Genomic DNA, 6,890 nt, shown 5'->3' with positions numbered 1-6,890 from the left:
CCGAAATGATAACTGCGGTGGGTCACGAGTGCCAAAATGAATTAACGAACTATTTCTTTAAATAATTAATTTACCCCCCCCCCCCCCCCCATAACAAACACAGCTCTCATATTTAGTAGGGGTGCAACGATACACAAAATTCACGTTTCGGTTCGATACTTTGGTGTCACGGTTCGATATTTTTTCGATACAAAAAAATATTCATGCCTTTTTAATTTGTCATTTATTAAAATTATAAATATATATTTTAACTCAAAAGTACAGTTTTTAAATTTAATGTTGCTGAAACAAAAGTAATTAAAAAAATAAATATATCTCAGGGCTCTCAAAATTTCAAAATCCCTGGTAGCCCTTCAGGCAGGGACTCTTCAGTTTTTGGTAGCCCAAAATAAATGTAAGTAGCCCGAATAAAAAAGAGAGCAATTTTTTGATTGATGTTTTGTTTCCTTTACAATATTATACATTAAAGTATAATATTGTAAAGGAAACAAAACATTAATCAAAAAATTGTTGAAAAACAAATTACAACATTGTATAAAAATTACAATCATCAACTCAAATACTTGGTTCTAATTGAACAGAAATTTCTATGAACTTGTAAGAACTGTGTAGGACATGAATCAGTCTGTGTCAGATCCTGAATTTGAAATTTCCACTGAAGTCACGGGTAAGAGGAAAGTGGAACCAAGATCGAGGCCATTTGCTTTTTGAAGTTTGCAAAGACTGCTAAATTTTGCCAGTGGTAGTTCACTCTTTGCAACATAGTACGCTGTTCTAAACAGATTTTTCAAGTTTATTTTTAGTATGTTATTTGCAATTGGTGTTTGTTCTGGGAAAGCTATTGCAGACTGAGCAATAATGCATTTCTTGCATTTCTCATGGGTTCTAATGGGGGCCTTTCTTAAAATGACTGGTCCCAGTAACAAAGGCGCTTGTCGACTCAGAAATCGAGAGAAAACCACCAACACACCCGGCAGAACATTATGTTATTTACACGGGTGCACATAAGTGGTCCGCATGTGCGCATTCGCTGTCAAAATAAAAGACGCGCACCAGATAAGAAGTTGCAACGCGCGTTTGTGTCCATATAAAAAGCGCTGTTTTTGTCCGCTAGAGTGGGATTTTCACGGCACATTCCGCACCACATCTCTGTGCGTTCATCATTTGTTTGAAGCCAACTCACCTCCTGCAACCACTTTTCCGAGAATACGCGCTTCTTTTGTGGTTCGGACTCCTTCTGACATTTGTTTGGAGGTGGAGGAACACCAAAGTAATTGCTTAAAGGAGCTTGCTTCTTCGACATCTTTAAGAGTTCTAAACAAATGTCTGTCCTCCTCCAGAAAATCTTATGTATGCAAACACGCGTTGCAACTTCATATCTTGTGCGCGTTTTTTTTGTTTTTATTTTGACAGCGAATGCGCACCTGCGGACCACTTATGTGCAGCCCCGGTTATATAGCTCGTCATATTGCAGCCACAGAAATTCTTTTGTCCATGAAACCATAAAGCTGCACTTTCTTTTTGCCTTATAGTCTGATTTGTCGTAACTTTTCCGTTTTGTGGTAAGCTTTTCTTTGGCTGTCACTTCTTCACCCTGACCTGTCTTATTTGGCTCAGCAGAACTAAAATATATATCCTGCTGCTTTTACACACACACACACATAACGGTCAGCGATTCTCTGCGCGATCAACCTCTCATATGTTTAAGCTGCGGGAGATTTCACTTGTCATGTTTGCATAGTAAGCTAACGATTGATAAGACGATGTCAGAGGAATTGGTGCGCAAATTATCATCACTCACCAATCAGTACTATCACTCTCTATACACAGTTTGGGCGATTGCAAAGTGAAACCAAAAAACAAGCGCAAATTCAAACGCGATTTCAATATGTCACATATTGACAGTGGCTCACCGATGCCAATGACATAATTACCCAGCTACATTTCCGAAAGAATGCAAAAGCATTGACATATATTTTTCCTTCCTACGATAGCCCGACGGGCAGGGCAGAGATAGATTTTGGTAGCCCGACTGGAAAAATCGCTAGCCCAGGGACGTCGGGCTAGCGATTTTGCAAGCCCTTTATCTGATTGAGGAATCACTCATCTTTGGAAAAGAGAGTTTATTACAGAGAAAGGGCTCTTTCCAAAATAAAAGCAATACTATACGCTTCTTCTGGGCTATATTCTCAGCAGCATATTGTAGCGGGTCAGGGCTGTTCGGGGTTCTGTTTGTACAGTTATGTTTTGTTTATGTTGCCATAGTGACGGGTGACACCCACTCGCCGCGACGGTGTGTCCTTCCGGGATCAGAGGGCGCCCTGTGTGTTGTTGTTGCTGTGCGGTTGCCACGCTGAGCAGTTAGCTAGCGGCAGTGTTCTTCTGCAGATGTCAATAAACGGCTGTGCTCCCTGGCTAGTTCACGGGAAGCTAGACCAAACGACACCTCCATCTCCTCCTTGTCTGAGCTCGCCACATTGGTGTCAGAAGTGGGATGATGGTGGCACCCCATGTTCTGACCCGAGTGACTTTTCCCCCGCCGGTCGGGACCGGCCGGTGCGCCAAAAGAAGGCACCTGGACATTTGCAGGACTTTGTGTGCGGTAATGGGGTCGTCGGGGACGACTGACCCCTTAGGTGGGGGCTATGTAGCGGGTCAGGGCTGTTCGGGGTTCTGTTTGTACAGTTATGTTTTGTTTATGTTGCCATAGTGACGGGTGACGCCCTCTCGGTGCGACGATGTGTCCTTCCGGGGTCAGAGGGCGCCCGTGTGTTGTTGTTGCTGTGCGTTTGCCGCGCTGAGCAGTTAGCTAGCGGCAGTGTTCTTCTGCAGATGTCAATAAACGGCTGTGCTCCCTGGCTAGCTCACGGGAAGCAAGACCAAACGACACCTCCGTCTCCTCCTTGTCTGAGCTCGCCACAATATTAAACATATCAGGTCCCCATAAGGAGAATCATGTGCTAACGGCTGTCTAAATGACTTGGGTTTGTAGCATGTATGCTTGTTGTTTTTGTCTGCTTCCACTTGTCTTTGCACTAGGATGATGTCGGCGTAAATGTGCAGTCATATTCGTTGTGTTCCCACTAGTGCTGTCAGCGTTAATCTCGTTGAAATGACCTTAACGCCACAACACGGCAAATCTCCGTTAACGAGCTACCCCTGATCACCCCGTGCATGGGGCTAGACGGCCAACACATTAACGAGCTAACTGCGCTAACACACTAGTTCCCACCCATGTAATTGAGCATTGCGTGGCACATCCAACATACTGTTTTACTTTAGTCCATGACGCGCTTACCTTCAGGGTCATATGTCACATGAAAACCAAAATAATTCCAAACGCCAGATCTGAATGAGGGTGGGGGAGGTTCAATTTGCCATGTTGCAAGAGGAGCTTAACTTCTGTCTCGCTAGCTTGCCCTGCGCTCTTCCTTCTGACAATGCTGTCTGTGTTGAACGCTCAGTGGATCTGCGCTCGACAGTGCAGCCTAGATGGAATAGTCGAACGCAGATTCACTGAGCGCTCAACGCAGACAGCATCGTCAGAAGGAAAGTTGATAAAATAAATTACAAATTTTGTATTGTTCGATACATATGCGTACCGAACCGAAAGCCCTGTATCGAACGGTTCAATATCGATACGAGTATCGTTGCACCCCTAATATTTAGATTGTACTCTTACAGCCTTTCTTTCATTTTTTTCATGACAATGATGATGACATAAGAGTTTATTTAAAAAATTAAAATGTTGAAATGATACAAACACGTAAACGAAACATAAGGAAAATATTAACGAAACATTTATTTTTCTTATTATTATTTGTGTGTTTGTATAACTATATATCTAGATATTTACATACACTCACTGGCCACTTCAATACTTACACCTTGCTAGCAGCTGTGTTTTGCAAAAAAATATATTTATATTATGTGTAAGTATATTTGCCTGAATTGATAAATAGCCTACAGTAAACAGGCATTATGAAGGGGTTATATGTAAAATAAAGAAATGACCTATTTTGGAAGAATTTTTATTCCATGAACTGTGTGGAAGGCAAACTATGGACCCGGATGCAGGACTTGGGAGACACAAAAAGCTTTAATGCTCATAATAATATAAAGAAGTCCAGAACAATCGCAGGACAGACAGAGAATCCAAATATCAGGAATCTTTAGGGAATGACAGGGCAAGACAGTGCATGAATACAATAATAGGGTAAGAACATGGTGATTTTGGTAATTTGATAAGTGTTATTAATATAATTATGAGTAATTCATTCATCTAAACCCCTGGGGCTGATCTGGCTGGTAAATCAAACTAAATGTGGCTGGATTCATGCAGTATAGATAAGTTACACCTAGTTGGTTAACCTTAGTGTGCTTGCTTGTTAACATCATTGCACGAAGTACTTTCTCAGACTCAGAAAAAGTATTGATGCTTACTTGCCTACTTTCTACATAACTTGATTCTGTAATTGTAGTTTTTAAAAAGAGGTCTAAAATTAAGACTCAAACGAGAAGCCAACTTTAGAGCACTTATTTACAGCCTTGCAAAAATACTGCACTATCAGTTGAAAAATCCTTCCTGATTTTAACATGATTCGAGTCATGTGGGCACACATGTTTTTTTCTTCTTTTTCTTCTGCTCAAAGTCAGTATAAAAGGCACAGAGAACATCTGTATTTGCTGGCCTGATGAGATAATCTGCTAAAAAGAGAATAAAACAGAGGAGTCAAGGACAGACATGAAGAGAACATTAAAAGACACTGGCTGTAAAAGTTTGGCACTTCTCTTAGAAATCTACCCTCAAACAGCAATAAAATAGAACACTAATAATAAAACATTTCCTCACCCCTGAATAACTGAGCATTAATAAATATAAGATCTAAGTTCTTTTAAATAATTGCACGATTAGGCTGCTAAAATGGTTCTGAGTTATTTTGAGACCAAATAAAATCTAATTTCACTTCTGTTTGCTGAATCACAAGCGGCGGTTCAGGTCAGTTGGCAGAAATGGTGACAGAGCAATGCTGAAAATGAAAGCACACATCAGTACTCTGTGATTCTAGGCAGATTTTATTTCATTCAGATGGGTGCTTTCCTTTTTTAAGCTCCACTCCTTCAGGTAGTGATCAACAGCAGCATGCAGATCTTTCTTCTTCACAAGCAAATTTCAGTTTCTTTATGCTGCACAGAGGACATTTAAGATACTTAAAATAATTACACATCTACCAAAATACATTGCTGTCACTATTATTTTTGCCATTGTTAGTTTTAATTGATGGTAAAATTTATATAGCGCTTAATAATGCGCAAACTATAATATGGATTTTTATATTAGCCCTCAGGTTCCTATCAACATCTATCTGACAGTAATTTAAAAGTCACAGTAAGAAAAGCTTGGGGGCTGGAACAACATGCTTTTCTGATTAATTTTAATGTAATTTCTTTTTGTTATTACATACAGTGACAGTAGGTTATTTAAAGTTTCGACCACATGCCAATAAAAACACCTGTAAAATGTTTGCTGGCTTTCATTTCACCCACACACTAATGTGTAGGTGCAATTGGGTGTGGAAAAAACAAAAAGGTGCCGCCCTTGCTGTCGTTTTCTCTGTTTAATTAAAAAACTGACAAGGTTCAGTGGGTGGTTATTAAGGTTGGCAGCCTGTAGCCATGGCACTACAAGAAAGAAAGCAAGAGCTGTTATTTATAGTGTATTCAATACAGAAACACGCACCAGGTACTTTATTACCAACCACTGGATAACGCAAATATCTAACCAGACAGTCATATAGCAGCAACTCAATGCATTTATGCATGTAGACATGGTCAAGACGACCTGCCAAAGTTGATTCTGAGGATCAGAATGAGGAAAAAAGATAATTTAAGTGAGTTTGAACGTGGCGCGGTTGTTGGTGCCAGAAGGGCTGGTTTGAGTATTTCAGGTATTTTGCCACACAACCTTCTTAAAGGTTTACAGAGAACAGTCTGAAAAAGAGAAAATGTCCAGTGAGCTACCTACCTGAGTATCGTGTCCATCCCTTTATGACCACAGTGTACCATGTTCTGGTGGCTGCTTCCAGAAGGATGTTTTATGTACTCACATGGCCTCCACAGTCATCAGATCTCAATCCAATAGAACACCTTTGGGATGAACGGGTAGAAGAGATTCACATCAAGGATGTGCAGCTGTCAAATCTGCAGCAACTATCCGAGGAATGTTTCCAGCATCTAGTTGAATTTATGCCACAAAGAATTAAAGCAGCTCTGACTATGAAAGGGGCCCAACTCAGTACTTGCAAGGTGTGTCCACTGAAGTCGACAGTGAGTGTACGTAATTGTGTTTTTATCATTTATCTAAAATATATTTCTCATTAATCTGAAATGTAAAGTTTTTTTTTCCGAGTTTGTGTTTGTATCAGGCTTTCTGATTTTCTGACATATGCACAAACTCTCTGTATGCTATTCCTGAGCAATGGCCTTATAGGAATCTCACCACCCATCAGCACAATGCCAGTAAAACCGAAATGTCATCACAACCTAAGATATTATCTTTAAAGCAAAAGTTTACTCACTGATATCCTTTTTTTTTTAAAACTTTGAAAATACCTTTATCTTTGCAGATATCAGAGGCTTTTATTTTTTACACAACTCATGTTTGCCTCAGGCAATAACACTGATCGCTCTTTTCTGCAGAACTGATTTGACTTTATGTACTCACACACACACACACACGCACACACACACGGGAGAATGCTCTGGATTGTCAACATTTTAATTTCATGAAAGGTTTTACACTGGAATCATAACATTGGTCTTCTTGGTAAGTTACACCCATCGGCGACTAAAACCTGTTTTTACAGATGATCCTGCTGCAGCATTGAGAC

Source organism: Mchenga conophoros, linkage group LG14 (genome assembly GCF_057382185.1).
Source record: "Mchenga conophoros isolate Kocher_MC1m ecotype Shallow Benthic linkage group LG14, M_conophoros_male_GT1.1, whole genome shotgun sequence".
NCBI lineage: Eukaryota > Metazoa > Chordata > Actinopteri > Cichliformes > Cichlidae > Mchenga > Mchenga conophoros.
Note: the sequence above shows the minus strand (reverse complement) of the source record.